We start from the raw sequence: 16,801 nt of genomic DNA, 5'->3' as shown, positions 1-16,801 counted from the left end.
ACATGCCCTGCCCATCTCAAACGTCTGGATTTTAAGTTCCTAATTATGTTAGGTGAAGAATACAATGCGTGAAGTTCTGTGTTGTGTAACTTTCTCCATTCTCCTGTAACTTCATCCCGCTTAGCCCCAAATATTTTCCTAAGCACCTTATTCTCAAACACCCTTAACCTACGTTCCTCTCTCAGAGTGAGAGTCCAAGTTTCACAACCATACAGAAGAACTGGTAGTAGAACTGTTTTATAAATTCTAACTTTCAGATTTTTGGACAGCAGACTGGATGATAAGAGCTTCTCAACCGAATAATAACACGCATTTCCCATATTTATTCTGTGTTTAATTTCCTCCCGAGTGTCATTTATATTTGTTACTGTTGCTCCAAGATATTTGAATTTTTTCACCTCTTCGAAGATAAATCTCCAATTTTTATATTTCCATTTCGTACAATATTCTGGTCACGAGACATAATCATATACTTTGTCCTTTCGGGATTTACTTCCAAACCGATCGCTTTACTTCCTTCAAGTAAAATTTCCGTGTTTTCCCTAACCGTTTGTGTATTTTCTCCTAACATATTCACGTCATCTGCATAGACAAGAAGCTGATGTAACCCGTTCAATTCCAAACCATGCCTGTTATCCTGAACTTTCCTAATGGCATATTCTAGAGCGAAGTTAAAAAGTAAAGGTGATAGTGCATCTCCCTGCTTTAGCCCGCAGTGAATTGGAAAAGCATCAGATAGAAACTGACCTATATGGACTCTGCTGTATGTTTCACTGAGACACATTTTAATTAATTGAACTAGTTTCTTGGGAATACCAAATTCAATAAGAATATCATATAATACTTCCCTCTTAACCGAGTCATATGCCTTTTTGAAATCTATGAATAACTGATGTACTGTACCCTTATACTCCCATTTTTTCTCCACTATCTGTCGAATACAAAAAATCTGATCAATAGTCGATCTATTACGCCGAAAACCGCACTGATGATCCCCAATAATTTCATCTACGTACGGAGGTAATCTTCTCAAAAGAATATTGGACAAAAGTTACCACAGTTGGTTTTGTCCCCCTTTTTAAAAATAGGTACAATTATGGACTCCTTCCATTATTCTGGTACAATTTCCTTTTCCCAAATAGCAAGTACAAGTTCATAAATTTCGCTATATAATGCACTTCCACCCTCTTGTATTAATTCTGCTGGAATTTGATCGATAGCTGGAAACTTGTACTTTTTCAGATTTTCTATCGCAATTTCGACTTCTGAAAGCGTGGGTTCGGGTATAAATGGCTCAGCAGTTTGTATTTCAATTTCGTCCCGATCATTTCTATTTGGCCTATGTACATTTAGTAGTTGCGCAAAATAGTTTTTCCATCTGTTTAGGATTGATGGAGAGTCTGCAAGCAAGTCACCATTCTCATCCTTGATCACGTTTACCCTTGGCTGATATCCGTTATTAAATTCCTTTATACTCTTATATAAATCTCGAATGTTTTTATTCTTACTATTTGTTTCTACCTCATTCAGTTTTTCCTTCAAGTAACCTCTCTTTTTATTCCTAAGTGTACGACTTACTTCCCGTCTTTCATTGAAATAATTCTCTCTCTTCTCCTCAACTGGATCCTGTAAGAATTTCAATTTTGCCTGTTTCCTTCTTTCTACTACCATGCAACAATCTTCATCAAACCACGGTTTCTTTTTCTTAGTTTCATAATAACCTATGCTCTGCTCAGCTGCAATTTTGATACTATATCTGATATTTTCCCACACGCTATTAACATCTAATTCTTTCTCAATTTCGTCGGAACTTTCTAAAGTGGCAAACCTATTCGAAATTTCGACCTGATAATTTTGCTTAGCTTCCTCGTCCTTTAATTTCAAAATATTGAATTTAGTAATATTAACTTGTTGCTCTACTCGCTTGGCTACTGATAATCTTTCTCTTAATTTTCCAATCACCAAATAATGGTCAGAATTACAGTCTGCACCGCTGAAAGTTCGAATGTCTACTATACTAGTGTGTCTCCATTTATCTATCAAGATGTGATCTATTTGGTTGTGTGTCAATCCATCTGGAGAAGTCCAAGTATATTTATGTACATCCTTATGGGGGAATGTTGTACTTTTGATAATTAAATTTTTCGATGTGGCAAAGTTAACTAATCTAACTCCATTGTCACTACTAATTGCATGTAGGCTCTCTTTTCCAATAGTTGGTCTAAAAATATCCTCCCGTCCTACTTTAGCGTTGAAATCCCCCAATAAAATTTTCATGTGATATCTAGGGAACTGATCAAAAGTATGTTCCAATTCCTCATAGAAACTATCCTTTATATGGTCGTCTTTCTCTTCTGTAGGGGCGTGAGCATTTATAACTATGATGTCGCACCATCTACCCTTAAGTACTAAATATGATAACCTGTCATTGATAAATTCGACCTTTTTTACTGCTGATTTTATTCTTTTATGAACAAAGAATCCTGTTCCTAATTGGTGATTATTGTTTCCTTCCCCATAATACAACAAGTAATCTCCTATTTGTGATATGCCATTCCCATCTAACCTAACCTCTTGTACTCCCACGAAGTCTATTCTATATCTAGCTAGTTCTTTTGCTACTAATGTTACCCCTCCTGTTCTATAAAGACTAGTTACGTTCCAAGTGCCAAATCTCAAAACCTTATTCATTTGCTGTGGTCGTGCCAGAGAATCAGTCCTATTCCGAGGCTTATTGTAGGGATTCGTAACAAGCTGTTTTTTACGGTGATGGGTTGTTAGCCCTTCGCCCAACCCCCAAGCTGGAGGACCACCCCTTATCGGCTGTCCACGACTGCTTATTCAATATATTCGCAGCTACCACTCCATATCTGGAGGCCGTCTCCTCTATCCGCAACCTGAGGATGCGCCATGCCGTGGTGATAGGGACCCACCATACATGGGTATAATAATCATAGTTTTGCAAAATTTCCCGCACAAAATGTCAGTGGATTTTATACAAAATTAAGCCATGGATCATCAAACTGCATGACAATGAAATCAGTTCGTAACAAGATGAAATAAGTAAACTGTTGCGATTTCAATCTGAAGCACACTGGTCAATCTATGGTCATTTGAGGGATATTATTTGCAAGAAGTGAGAAAGATAATTACACAACGCAGAGCTGCACGAATTGTATTCTTCACCTGACATAATTAGGAACATTAAATCCAGACGTTTGAGATGGGCAGGGCATGTAGCACGTATGGGCGAATCCAGAAATGCATATAGAGTGTTAGTTGGGAGGCCGGAGGGAAAAAGACCTTTGGGGAGGCCGAGACGTAGATGGGAAGATATTAAAATGGATTTGAGGGAGGTGGGATATGATGATAGAAATTGGATTAACCTTGCTCAGGATAGGGATCAATGGCGGGCTTATGTGAGGGCGGTAATGAACCTCCAATAAACGCCAATAAGTAAGTAAGTGAGAAAGATAATTCCTCTCGATTCCATGACAAGAAATATTAAACAGGAAATAAGTAAATTAAAACACGACGCATTATAGACTGCAATGAATACTGAGAGAATAATTCATGCACTCTCACTCAATTTCCATAACGCTTCATTCTGTTATGTGGCACCAAATTCTGAATTCTGTTTGCTATTCTCTCTTCTCGTAAAGGGATTAGGCCTATTATCATAAACAAATTTGCAGTTGGCACATCATTACTTGTATAGCAGAAGCAATACAATTCATGAAAGAGTCCTGAGTTCAATTAACACCAATTCTAAATTGAAGTTACAGTGGACAATAATACTGTGTCAGTAAATTTCCTGATGTACTCCCATTTCCCTTGCAAGAATTCCACTATTAATCTAATATTATAACACTACTCAACATGAAATTACCTCCGTGAAGATAATACGTGTTTTTAGTCTATTTTCACGTGCAGATTCTGAAAACAATACTTAAAATGTTACATCACGTCATAATTTTTAGATACTTTATATTCTACATCGAAAACAAGTTTGCGTGCCATCTGGTAACACGTGTTTCATATCTTGGCTACTCCTGCCCTACATGACTGCTTACATACTTACAAAATGTAAAGTTGAAAATGTGTTACAGTAAAATCCCTCGTAACTGGCACCCAAATAACGGCACTTTGGATGGTCAAAAAAAAAAAAAAAGTTTAAATCTGTCAGATTGCCACAGTCTGGGGCGTCAGTTTTGCCACATTAGGAAGTTAGCACGAACTTTCATTTTCAGTAAGTATTCGAATCTAAAATTTGTGTGTTATTTGTGTTGTGTGATGTATTTTAATAAAGAAAATCCACACAGTTTTTATGTTTAGTTAGTTATGTTTGGGCCGTCAGTGTCGCCTCATTAGGAAGTTCGCACGAACTTTCATTTTCAGTGAATATTCGAACCTAGAATTAGTGTATTATTTGTGTTGTGTGATGTGTTTTAATAAAAAAATTCCACCCACACAGTTTTTATGTTTATTCAGTTATGAGCAAGTGATAGAGAAATAAGCTTCATATGGCTGCAGTTTCAACATTTGGCACCACGAAATAGCAACTTTTTTCGTATATACCAGTATTTAATCAATTATCCGGCAAAATCTAGTATCCGGAAGTAGCCCGGTCCCTTTGGTGCTGGTTAAGAGGAATTCTATTGTATTTGTTATATAGTGTGCGACAGTGCAATATGAAGGTTTTTATAGCCCTGTAATGGAACACTCAGGACGAATTAAAAGAAAACACATACTGGAAGTAATCTAGTGCAATGCAAGTTATTAATGTCTGATTACTTTTTAAAAACTACATTTCGTAAGTAGCCTCCACGACAACGAATAAATTCCTGTAAGCTGCTATGAAAGTTCGATGACACTAATTTCGTTCCTTATGTTTTGTTTCAGCTGGATGATGATGTTGCGAGGCTTGTTGTGATGCACTCTACTTTTGAGATAACTCCATAGAAAGTAATCAGCGCACACTGCTCATGGTTCAATGAACTGTCTGCGAAACATGATTCCAGGACAAATAATTTCAAAATTTGGAGACCTTGCCTGGCCGCCAAGATCTCCTGACCTACACTCTCAAAAGTAGAGTGTATTGCAACAAGCCTCGCACCATCATCCAGCCGAAACAAAACATAAGGAACGAAATTAGTGCCATCGAACCTGTTTTGTTGGGGCGAGTTATGCAGAACTTTCATAGCAGATTGCAGGATTGTATTCATTGCCGTGGAGGCTACTTACGAAATGTAGTTTTTAAGAAGTAATCAGACATTAATAAATTGCACTGTATTAGATTACTTCCAGTATGTCTTTTATTTTAATTCGTCCTGAGTGACCCACAACAGAGCTATAAAAACCGTCATATCCCACTGCCGCATCTTATACAATCTAACCAAGTCTTTGTCAGTTATCAGGATACTGGTCAGAAATCTGTCTTTTATTCTAGAAGTAGACACTGCAAAGAGATAAATCCAGGTAGAGACTGATCAGATACTTCTAATGGGATTGTAAAGTAATATTATTTCCCAAATAAAACGTGATCTAACTTATGTTATTCACATTTCTGCTTACTAAAAACAGAACCGAAAATTTGTCGGTAAACAAAAATATTTGGAGAAATAGCTTATCTTATTCCTTTCAGGACAATGCATTGTTAGCAGAAGGTTGAATCTGTATTACCTACGTGGTGATTTCGTCTACCAGTTTAAAATACGTGTACTCCACTTGTGAAATGAATCGTCAGTCTCATTGTGGATGTGTTGACAGCAGTGAAGTAGGCCTATATTGTGAAATTTCTCTTTCATTTAATGTAATTTTTTCAGAAGTAAATGAGTGTTTTAGTTGTGCAATGCAAAGGACTAGTTCACATCGGAAGTGCAGAAATAATCCGGATAATTTTTGTTATGTTTGTGGATGTTTACTCTCAAAAATGAGAGGAAAAAAAATTTATAATATTACTAAATGTGCACATTCTTTAGTCTTTACTTTGGGTGTCAAATTGGTGACCAGAAAAAACAATGGTCATCTCATCAATGTTGTATCACTTGTACAACAAATCTTACATGGCATACTTAAAGCATTACCATTTGCATGTACCAATGTTGTGGCGAGAACCAACAAATCATATTAGTGATTGTTACTTTTGCTTGACAAATATATCTGGCATGTCTAGGAAAAGTAAACACGTTATTCAGTATACAGACATGTCTTCTGCCATGCGAACTGTTCCACATAGTGATAAATTGCCTGTAACTGAACTCCCTAATATATGGAGTAGTGACAGTATTGGTGAAGGAAATAGTGATCTCCGATCTGAGTTGTTCCCGGAGCCAGAGGCCTCTACTTCAAAAGATTCTGACTTTCAACCAGATAAATCTGAAAGTGAAAGACATTTTGTAGAGCAAGTAGACTTGAATGATTTGGCATGCAACTTAAATTTGTCGAAAGAAGACTCTGAACTTCTAGGTTCTAGGCTATAACAATAGAAATTATTTGCATCTAGTACAAAAATTTCAGAGTTTCGAAATAGACATCAGATATTTGAAAAATATTTTGCTGTGGAGGAGAACATGTGTATCTGTGTAGACGTTAATGGTTTAATGAATAAACTAGGGGTTGAGCATAATCCAGAACTGGCGATTGTTTATATATTCATTTAAGTTTAGCTTAAAAGCAGTGTTACTTCATTGTAATGAATTTCCATCTGTTCCAGTTTTCCATTCTGTAGGTCTTAAAGAAAGTTATGAAAGTATGGCTAAGACTGTGTGTGTTTTAAAATATGAGACTCATTGTTGGAAGATATGTGGTGATCTTAAAGTAATTGGTTTGCAAGACGGCTTCACAAAATTTTTTTTTTTTTTGGATTTGCAGACAGCCGTGCTACAGAAAAACATTATGTGGTACAACAGTGGAACAAGCGATAGAAATATGTTCCGGGGGAAAGTAATATAAAAGAAACACCATTGATTCAGCCTGATAAGATTTCTCTTCCTCCCTTGCACATAAAACTTCAGCTGATGAATTTTGTTAAGGTACTCAACAAGGACAGTAGTGGCTGTGTATATTTACAAGGGAAGTTTCCACAGTTAACATACGCAAAATTGAAAGAAGGAATTTTTGTTGGACCTCAAATCAGAAAACTCATGGTGGAAGAAATTTTTGAGAAAAATTTACAAACGGTTAAATTAGCAGCTTGACAATCATTTAAAAGGATTGTGCGAGGTTTTCTCGGAAACACAAAAGAAGAAAACTATAAAATTTGGAGTCAAATTTGTTGAAATGGTATAAAAACATGGGTTGTCGAATGTCTTTGAAAATCCATTTCATACATTCACATCTAAACTTTTTCCGGAAAACCTGGGTGATGTTAGTGATGAACAAGGGGAACGACTTCATAAAGAAATTTCCATCATGAAGAAGAGATATCAAGGTCATAAGGATCCAGTAATGATGGAGGATTACTGTTGGTTTTTTGTGAGGGAGAACAGGTAGGAGTACAAGAGAAAATCACATATTACCAATCACTTTTAAGCAAAGTTACAGGTATATTCCCTTAAAATATATCCCAAATATTATTACATGCATATAAAACTACATTTACGAATTAATCTTAACCTGGCATGAATACAGCATTATAACATAATATTTTATCTGAAACTGCATATGTGAGATTCTAAATGTGTTTATATCTTTTTAATCTGATGTGATAGGAGATTTTTATGGCGATTTTCAAAATCAGCGCAACTTTTTCGTTAAGACTCACCTATTTTTATTGCGAAGATATGACAATTTCTTTTTCTTTTGAGTGGTGTAATCAACTACCTATGGAAAACATAGATCTACCTCCCACAATATGACCATAGTATAATATTTCAATGTTACCTCTATAGCAGTGTGTTTGTCATTATCAAAGATGAGCATTCTAGACGCGGCTGAAGAAAACAATGTACGAACAGTGCTCAAAGAAGTAAATGAGGGTTACAAGGAAAGAACCAGTTTTGTCCACTTTCCTTCAAAAATGAGTTATACGTGTTGTGTACAGTATGATTTCATGTAGTTTAATTTTATGAATCAAACACTGATAATGTGAACAGTCTGTGTGTTCTGACAGACTTTAAATTTGGCATATAAGGGAAAGTATATGCTAACGACAGACTTTAAACTGCTCTCCTGAATAATTTACTAACATGGACTGAGCTCATTCTTTTCCTGTACCCTTCACAGTCTGTGAAATCTCGCCATAGGTATCTGATTTATTTTTTTTTTGTATCGACTTTTTAGTGTCCCAAACCTATGAATGTGTCCGTCTTTAGGGATGGATAGACAGACAGATAGACAGACAGAGGTAGATAGATAGATGGATGGATTGGATGGATAGATTAGAGAGAGAGATTAGATAGATATATATAGAGAGAGAGAGAGAAAGGGAAATATATATATATATATATAGAGAGAGAGAGAGAGAGAAAGGGAGGGAGGGATATATATATATATATATATATATATATATAGATAAATGTCCCGCGCCGTGGCGTCGTGGTCTAAGGCAGCTGCCTAGGACTCGCGTTACTGAATGCGCGCTGGTTCGAGTCCTCATGGGGGAAGAAATTTTCTCATGAAATTTCGGCCAGTGTATGGGACCGGTGCCCACCCAGCATCGTGATGCACTTGGGGAGCTGCGATAGGTAGCGAAATCCGGTTGCGAATGCCACTATAACGGCTGGGGGGATCATCATGCTAACCACACGTTACTCCATTCTGGTTGGATGATCGTTCACCTCTGCTTCGGCATGTGGGCGTGAGGCCAGCAGCCGGCTGGTCGGTCTAGGCCCTTCACAGGCTGTAGCGCCAAGGATTATTATTATAATAGATAAATAGATATATAGAGATATAGATATAGAGCAATAGAGAGATAGAAAGATAGATATAGATAGAGAGAGATAGAGACATAGAGATAGATAGAAAGATAGAGAGAGATAGAGATATAGATAAGAGAGATAGAGACATAGAGAGATATAGAGATATAAATATAGAGAGATATAGAACGACAAAGATAGATATAGAGGTATAGATATGATTTGGTTATAGATAGATAGACAGATAGACATAGATATAGATAGATAGATAGATAGATAGATAGATAGATAGATAGATAGATAGATAGATAGATAGATAGATAGATAGATAGATAGATAGATAGATGTTATCTTTTATTTAACGATGCTCGCAACTGCAGAGGTTATATCAGCATCGCCAGATGTGCCGGAATTTTGTCCCGCAGGAGTTTTTACATGCCAGTAAATCTACTGACATGAGCCTGTCGCATTTAAGCACATAGATAGATAGATAGATAGATAGATAGATAGATAGATAGATAGACAGGCAGACAGACAGACAGACAGAGACAGACAGACAGATAGACAGCTAGACAGACAGATAGTGTTTGCGCTTTTACATGTTTCCAGTGTTATTGTTTTGTGTTTTTTTATGTTAGTATAGATGTCTCCACCTGTATTGTTTCAGTGGAAGCATCGCCATTTTTTGTATACAGACGTTCTCTCTCATGTGCTAACTGCCATGTTCTATTTGTTTTGAATTATAAATAATTCATTATCTCAAGTGCCACATCACCAGTGGATCTCTCTGTAAGCTCCAAGACGGCTACTCAATAATCAATAAACATGAATGAAGGTAACCTTGTGCTAATTTTATTTATTATGGGGCAGTCCTCCACAGACAGATAGACAGACAGACAGGCAGGCAGATAGATAGACCGATGGATGGATGGACGGACAGGCGGGCGGGTGGGCGGGCAGGCAGACAGACAGACAGACAGATTTATTTGTTACAAAATATTGTTTAATAGCATAGAATGAAGAACATGTCCAATTCTTACGTTTAATATATAAAAATCTAAATATGAAACATATCAGAATTAATATCTTAATAACAATAATATATTTATTATACAATGCAATATGTTTACTATTTAATAATATTAAAATAGAAAGTGTGAGATATTAAATAATTTTTTAGTTTTACCTTAAAAAATGGTTATGACTCTTAATGTCTTCAGGAAGACTACTGAAAATTTGTATTGCCATGTAACATACTCCCCTTTGATAGTGAGATAAATTTTATTATGGCGAAAGAAAAGCATTCTTTCTGCGGGTATTTATACTATGTATGGCTGAATTAGTTGGAAAATTTTCTTTATTACATACGAGGAAATTTAGTAAAGCATATATGTACTGATATGTTAAGGTCAGAATCCCTAATTAAAAAAGAAAATAGTCTACACGATTCTCTAACCTTTCCTCCAACAATTATCCTAATTGCTCTTTTTTGTAATAAGATTATACAGAGTGCTTCACGAGGATTTACCGTCCTTTACAGAGTATATTTCCGAAGACATTCTGAGCAAAAAATGTCATATAAACATGGGTCCTATTTTCAATATTTCCACAATTACATTTCGTTATTGGAACACATTGCTGTGAACGCGTGATCTTGGTCAACGTGAAATCAGCAGCCAGCGCAAGCGCTATAGAAATCAAAGTTACATAGTTACAGTTACGCAGTTACATAGCACGACAAGTGCCATTCACAAGCATGCAGCCAAGTGTACTCAAGCAGACGGCAACATTTTTTAAAATGTGTTGTAAACTCTCCAATACTGTAAATTAGGATGCAAAATTGAATTGTAAATAATTAAGTCGTTGGAAGTGGTGTGATTTGTAATAATTGTTGTGGTAAGTGCGTAAGAAGAATGTAGTTTTCTAGTTAAAAATAGAAAAAGATGTCTGTATGAAGCAACTAAGGAGTTCATAGCACATTTTTACCTTCATAATACTTGCCAATTAAAGAAATGATACTTCTGAATGGTTCCTTCTCTATTTGGATTATTCTTTTACATTCAAACTAAAGAAAACGTATTTTACAAACAACTTTAAATCGATGTAACTCTGAAAATATTGAGAATAGGAACAATGTTTATATGACGTGTTTGCTCAAAATGCCTTCAGAAATAAGCTCCGTGAAGGACGGTAAATCCTCGTGAATCACCCTGTATTTTTGCTGTCTGCAGAATTTCCCCAAAATATTCAAAATGGAATGAAAATAGGCACAACATATTGTCTTTAAGATACTACTATATGTTCGATCTTATTTGAATTGTTATGTATCTGGATAATTTCTTTTATCTCAAGCATTCACCTTCAATTGTCTTTAATGTATTCAAATTCATTTGCTCCTTTATACATGCCAAGACTTCATAACGCAACATTACCAGCAGAATTTTACAAATAAAGAATGAGAAATGGCAAGCCAATGGCGTGTCAGTACGATCTGCACAGCATTGAAAGACAGAAAGGCTCACGAAACAATACATTACTAAGAATGTTACAGAATTTCAGTTCAAGAAATTGTTACTAGAAGTACTATTCACAAGTGGCGCATGCATGAGAATTCTGTGCAGATCATAATGAGACTGTCAGTGGAATCTAATGAGATAATGAGACATTAATTTCCATTATAGTTTCGTAAGTCTGAGAAGACTGAACAAATGTCTAGGATATTCAACCTTCAAGGCAACACCCAAGGATTCGAGAAAGGTTTAGACAAAGTCATCTCATGCAATAGATGATGATGATGATCAACAAAATGGAGAAAAGTATATCTAATTGTAGACTTCCAGCATGCGATAAACTTACATTTCTAAGTTGTGCAGAATAAAAGATGATTTTGTTTTACTGGAAAAATACTGTTTTATGGATAATCTTAAGGAATACTAATTTGTATGTAATGGATGTTTTTTTCTTAATTTTTAAATAAATATTATTACTATCAATTAAAATTTTCGCACGGAAAAAAATTCTTAAAATATTATTCATAAAAATTTATGTTTGCACTTGTTGCAAGTATGTTACATTAAGGGGTTAGGTACACCAGCGAATAGGGATTATAAAGAATGGACACTGAGCGAATTTTCCTGTGTTTTGCTTCTCTGTGCGCAAGCGTTTAGTTCCACTTTCAAGCGCTAGAGGTTAGTGTAATCGAGCATACGCTAAGATCACTGGTCAACAAAAAAATATTTTTTTCGAGGTGCCAGGGAAGTTGCAATGAATATGGGGTATTTTGGTGATGCTGAATCCGAATCTCCCATTGGTTTTTCCAAATTGGCTCTAGTTTTTAAGATACAGAGTGTTCATCAAATAAACCTTGTATTCTGACATTACCTACCTGTTTCCATTGACTTATGTGGGAGAATCTTTCAATTTTTTTTAATTTCGGTTTTATTGTCATGTGACATTATATTGTGTCAAATTAAATATTAAGTTCCCATTTTCTATGCTTTGTTGCAATGAAATATGAGTTCTTTACGAAGAGGTTGCCTCACCTGCCCTGATGAGCTCTGTTATATGTGTGGTGACTAAACTAAGCTGAAAAATAGTAAGAACATCATTGATTTTGTGAAGCAAATATGTTTGGAATATTTTGGTATTCATCTTGGGGACCAAGATAAGTCTAGGACTCCCCATAAGGTTTGTAAAACCAGTGTGGAGATTCTATGAAAGTGGACAAAAGAAAAGTTTAAACTTTGGAGTGGCAATAGTATGGATAGAACCATGAAACCACCACGACGACTGTTATTTTTGTGTTGTGAGTGTAAAAGACTTCAATAAATACAAGAAACGGAAGTGGAAATATCCTGATTTGAACCAGAAGACTGGTGACTGTTTATCGACAAATTCGTGAAAGCTTGAAATGCGTGCTGTTACACAATGGGAAATCCTATCCATCTATTCAACTTCCCCACTCCACAGTACTTCATGAAGAATACAGCAACATGAATATGGTTCTGCAGAAACGTCGTTATCATCAGCATGGGTGGCTTATTTGTATTGATTTGAAGATGGTCAACATCTTGCTTGGGCAGCAAAGTGGCTACACAAAGCACCCATGTTTCATCTGCATGTGAGATAGTAGAGCTAAGCAAGATCATTGGGAAAAGGTGACATGGTCTTCAAGAAAACATGTGCCAGTTGGTGCAGCAACCATCATACATGAGTCTTTGGTTGATAGGGACAAAATCATTCTCCTTCCACTCCATAAAAAGCTAGACCTCATGAAGCAATTTGTTAAGGCCTTGGACAGAAATTCTAATTGGTTCAAGTGCATTTGCAGATCCTTCCCTGGACTCAGTTGTGAAAAACTTAAAGCAGGAATCTTCGATGGTCCTCAAATTCGCAAGCTCATCAATGATTCAGATTTGAGTAAAGTCATGACTGACATTGAAGCATCTGCCTGGGATAGTCTTGTCTCTGTTGTAAGGAACTTCTTGGGCAACCTTAAACCAGAGAACTACGAACAATTGGTCCACAACATGCTCACAAACTGTCATAATTTGGGGGTTAATATGAGCATAAAAGTACACTTCCTCAATTTTTTTTTTTTTTTTTACCTTGGGGATTAATTGAAGTGAATTTTTATGGGGAGGCAGAGTAACTATCTCATGCCCCCATGTTTTAAATTGCTTCCAGTGCACTTCATTAGAACCAGGTACCCAGCTTCGAAGCCGTTAGCCCTGTGAACTTACAATATATTTATTTTCCCCTATTATCATAATACAGGGTTGTTATCTAAGAAATTAGCAAGCTTTAGGGCTCGTCGCGACATTTGTCTTATTGCTCAAGGGAAACCACGGAAAAACCTAGAGCAGGATGAGATGTCGTGCTGACGACAAGCCAATTGGCTACAATGGGGTCATGAATATGTTGTGGTGGGAGGTTGTCATTTAATCATAATTTGAAGTACTCAAACATTAAAATACATATTAATTTGTTACAAAGAATTCAAAGCATCTATGCAGCCAATAACGTGATGACCCTGGAAGAGAGAAATAACATTATTAGTGCATTAATTGACATGTATGTCTGAGGAGTCAAATGGTTGTTTAGAGTTCAAGTTGGTATTCGTCTTGTATGTTGTCGTTCCAAGCTAGAGGGTGGAGTACACTCTTAGGTCTTTTATGTTTATCTAATGCAGGATTGTAATTTCCTAGTGAAGAAATTAGTGGGTTTGTGCTGCTGTACTACTTGGTGTACGTGCAGAAGGTTTGATTTGAAATATATTCTTGAATTGTCGAAATTTCTAGTTCTTCATGAATCAATCTAACAGGAGTTACTCTAGGAAGTCCTGTGATGAATCTTAAAATTTTGTTTTGGAAAACTTGTAATTTTTTACGGACTGTAATAGGTGCATGTCCCCAAGCAGGACAAGCATATAGTATTACTGACCTAATTAATGTTTTATACAAAGGTAGAGCTGTGTGTATATTTAGGTTTCTGCTTTTATTTAATATTGGATAAAGCTCCACCATTCTAGCATTGGCAAGTCTGAGTTTTGTAGTATATGTTCAGAAAAAGTGAGCCATCTGTCTAGTGTTACTCCGAGATATTTAACTGAAGTTTTCTACTCGATTTGTGATCCATTTATAGCTAACTTCGTGTGATTTATACCCGGTCTAGTGAATTTATTTCTTCTGCTAAATAGGATGGCTTGTGTTTTAGATATATTTAATTTGATTCTCCATCTGAGGAGCCATGGTTCAATGTCACGCAGGTGACCTTGTAGCCTGGTAATGGCGACAGTTGGCTTCCACGATGCCGTGAGAAATGCCGAATCGTCAGCGTATAGTGCTAAAATACTATTATTGAAATTTTGATTTAAAGGCAGGTCATTAATATAGATTTGGAAAAGTGTCTGTGCCAGAATGCTGCCCTGAGGCACACCAGCGTTAATACCTCGCGACGTGGAGTGCACGTCGTTCAGTTTAACCTGGAACGTTCTGCCCCGAATATAATTTTCTAACAGTTTTACTAGGCGGCAATTTAAATTATTGTTAATTAATTTGTATATCAAGCCCGCATGCCATACTCTGTCAAAGGCTTGTGTATTATCTAGGAATATGGCCGCTACTGTTCGATTTAAATTGAATGCGGTGGTAATGAATTCCGTTGTGCGCAGCAATTGCTGTGTGCACGAATGACCTGAACGGAATCCAAACTGTTCGTTTCGGATTAGATCATTGTTTCTGAGTTCGGATTTCAATCTTTTTTGTATGATCTTTTCCGCAATTTTACCTAAAACATTTAGTAAACTAATGGGGCGATAATTACGTGGATCAGATTTATTCTTTCCTGGCTTAGGAATTTGAATAATGTTCGAATGTTTCCAAATGTTAGAAAAATATCCTATTCGAAAGATAGCATTTATGATATTCGTAAGTAATTTAAATGATTTTTGTGATAGCTCTTTCAGTACTTCAGCCTGTATGCCATCGGGGCCAGGAGCTTTTTTATTTGGCAAGTGTCTAACTTGCCATTTAACCTCGTGAACACTAGCAGGACGGATCTGTGGTGCGTCGTTATTGTTGAGGTCCACGTTAAGTAAGTACGTAGTTATGTCTTGTGTTATTTGGTCATTTATTTGTCTGTCATACAAATCACCATGTGGATTGAAGGAGTTCTCGAGGACTTCCGCAAAAACCGTAGCTTTCTCTTCTGGACTATGATATATTCTCCCATTGTGCTGGATGGGAGGGATATTACTATATGGCTCAGTGAAGAATTTTGTGATTTTCCACACCTCGCTCATATTGTCGGTATCTAATTTACTAACTTTTTGAGTCCAGGCTTGGATAATCTGATCGTTTATTTTCTGAGAAATTTCCCTTTTCAAACGATTTATCCGTGGTCTTAGGCGAGGGTCCCGTGTTCTTTGCCAGGCGCGCCATCAGTCGTTTCTTTCCCTAATTAGTATTAAGGTGTCATTTGGAAGTTCTAATTTTCCCGGAATAATAATTTTTGTTGGAATTACCGACATAGATTCCTGTATAGCGTTCGTTAGCATTTTAGCAGCCTCTTCGATCTCATCAGATGACGTAGGAACCAAGTCATCTGTGAGAGCGTCCAACTTATCTCTAAAGAGGTCCCAGTCAGCTGCTTGGTACAGTAGCACAGTTTTTGGGAGAGATAATTCTAGTTGCGCTCGGAACGTAATGATAACAGGTTTATGATCTGAATTTGCTAACGAATCATGAACCGAAATTTTGGAATGGAAATTTATGTTTTTGAGTAAAAAAATATCTAAAATATCTGGTTGATGGTTAGCATTGTCTGGGATATGCGTAGGTGTACTCGGGGCAGAAACAACATAGTCACTCCTAAGGGAGTGGCAATAGAGCTTATTGCCATTCGAGTTGCCCACACGACAACCCCAGACAGTGTGTTTTGAATTTAAGTCTCCGCCGACTACCATCTTTTGCCCAGTATCCATGAGGATGTCTAAGTCCCTAACCTTAAGTGATTGGGGTGGACAATATACAGCTATAAACATTACAGGTTCATTTAAGATTTGTAAAGTTATAGCGGTGGCTTCCAATTTTTCTAGTTGAGGGAGCAGTTGCTCATAGTGAAGAATTCCTCTTTGAATTAGTATGGCAGTGCCCCCTCCCCTGACTGCCGCGTCCTGTCCCGGATCGATTGAATGATCCGTATGGTACACTTTGTAATTTGTAATTCTAAACTTATCGGAAGGGCGGAGATGGGTTTCCGATATGAGCGCAATTTTTATATCTTTTGCTTCTAAATAATGCCTAAGCTCGTTTTTATTAGCGCGTAGTCCTCGAGCGTTCCATATTAGGACGCGAAATTCACCAAGTCGGCCTCGCTTTCCTTCTACCACTGGTAGGCTTTCGTGGAGTTATGGGAGTGTCCAGTGCTGTCCTGATGGTCCT

General features: G+C 36.7%; 1 protein-coding gene across 2 annotated transcripts in view; it reads right to left on the bottom strand.

Moving 5' to 3' along the window:
* Window positions 1-16,801, bottom strand: part of LOC138691411 (zinc finger protein ZFP2-like) — a 48,956-nt gene that overhangs the window by 9,573 nt on the left and 22,582 nt on the right. The window lies entirely within an intron of this gene.

This window comes from Periplaneta americana, chromosome 16 (genome assembly GCF_040183065.1).
Source record: "Periplaneta americana isolate PAMFEO1 chromosome 16, P.americana_PAMFEO1_priV1, whole genome shotgun sequence".
Classification (NCBI taxonomy): Eukaryota; Metazoa; Arthropoda; class Insecta; order Blattodea; family Blattidae; genus Periplaneta; species Periplaneta americana.
The sequence above is the reverse complement of the archived record's forward strand: the minus strand, read 5'-3'. Positions and strand labels throughout refer to the sequence as shown.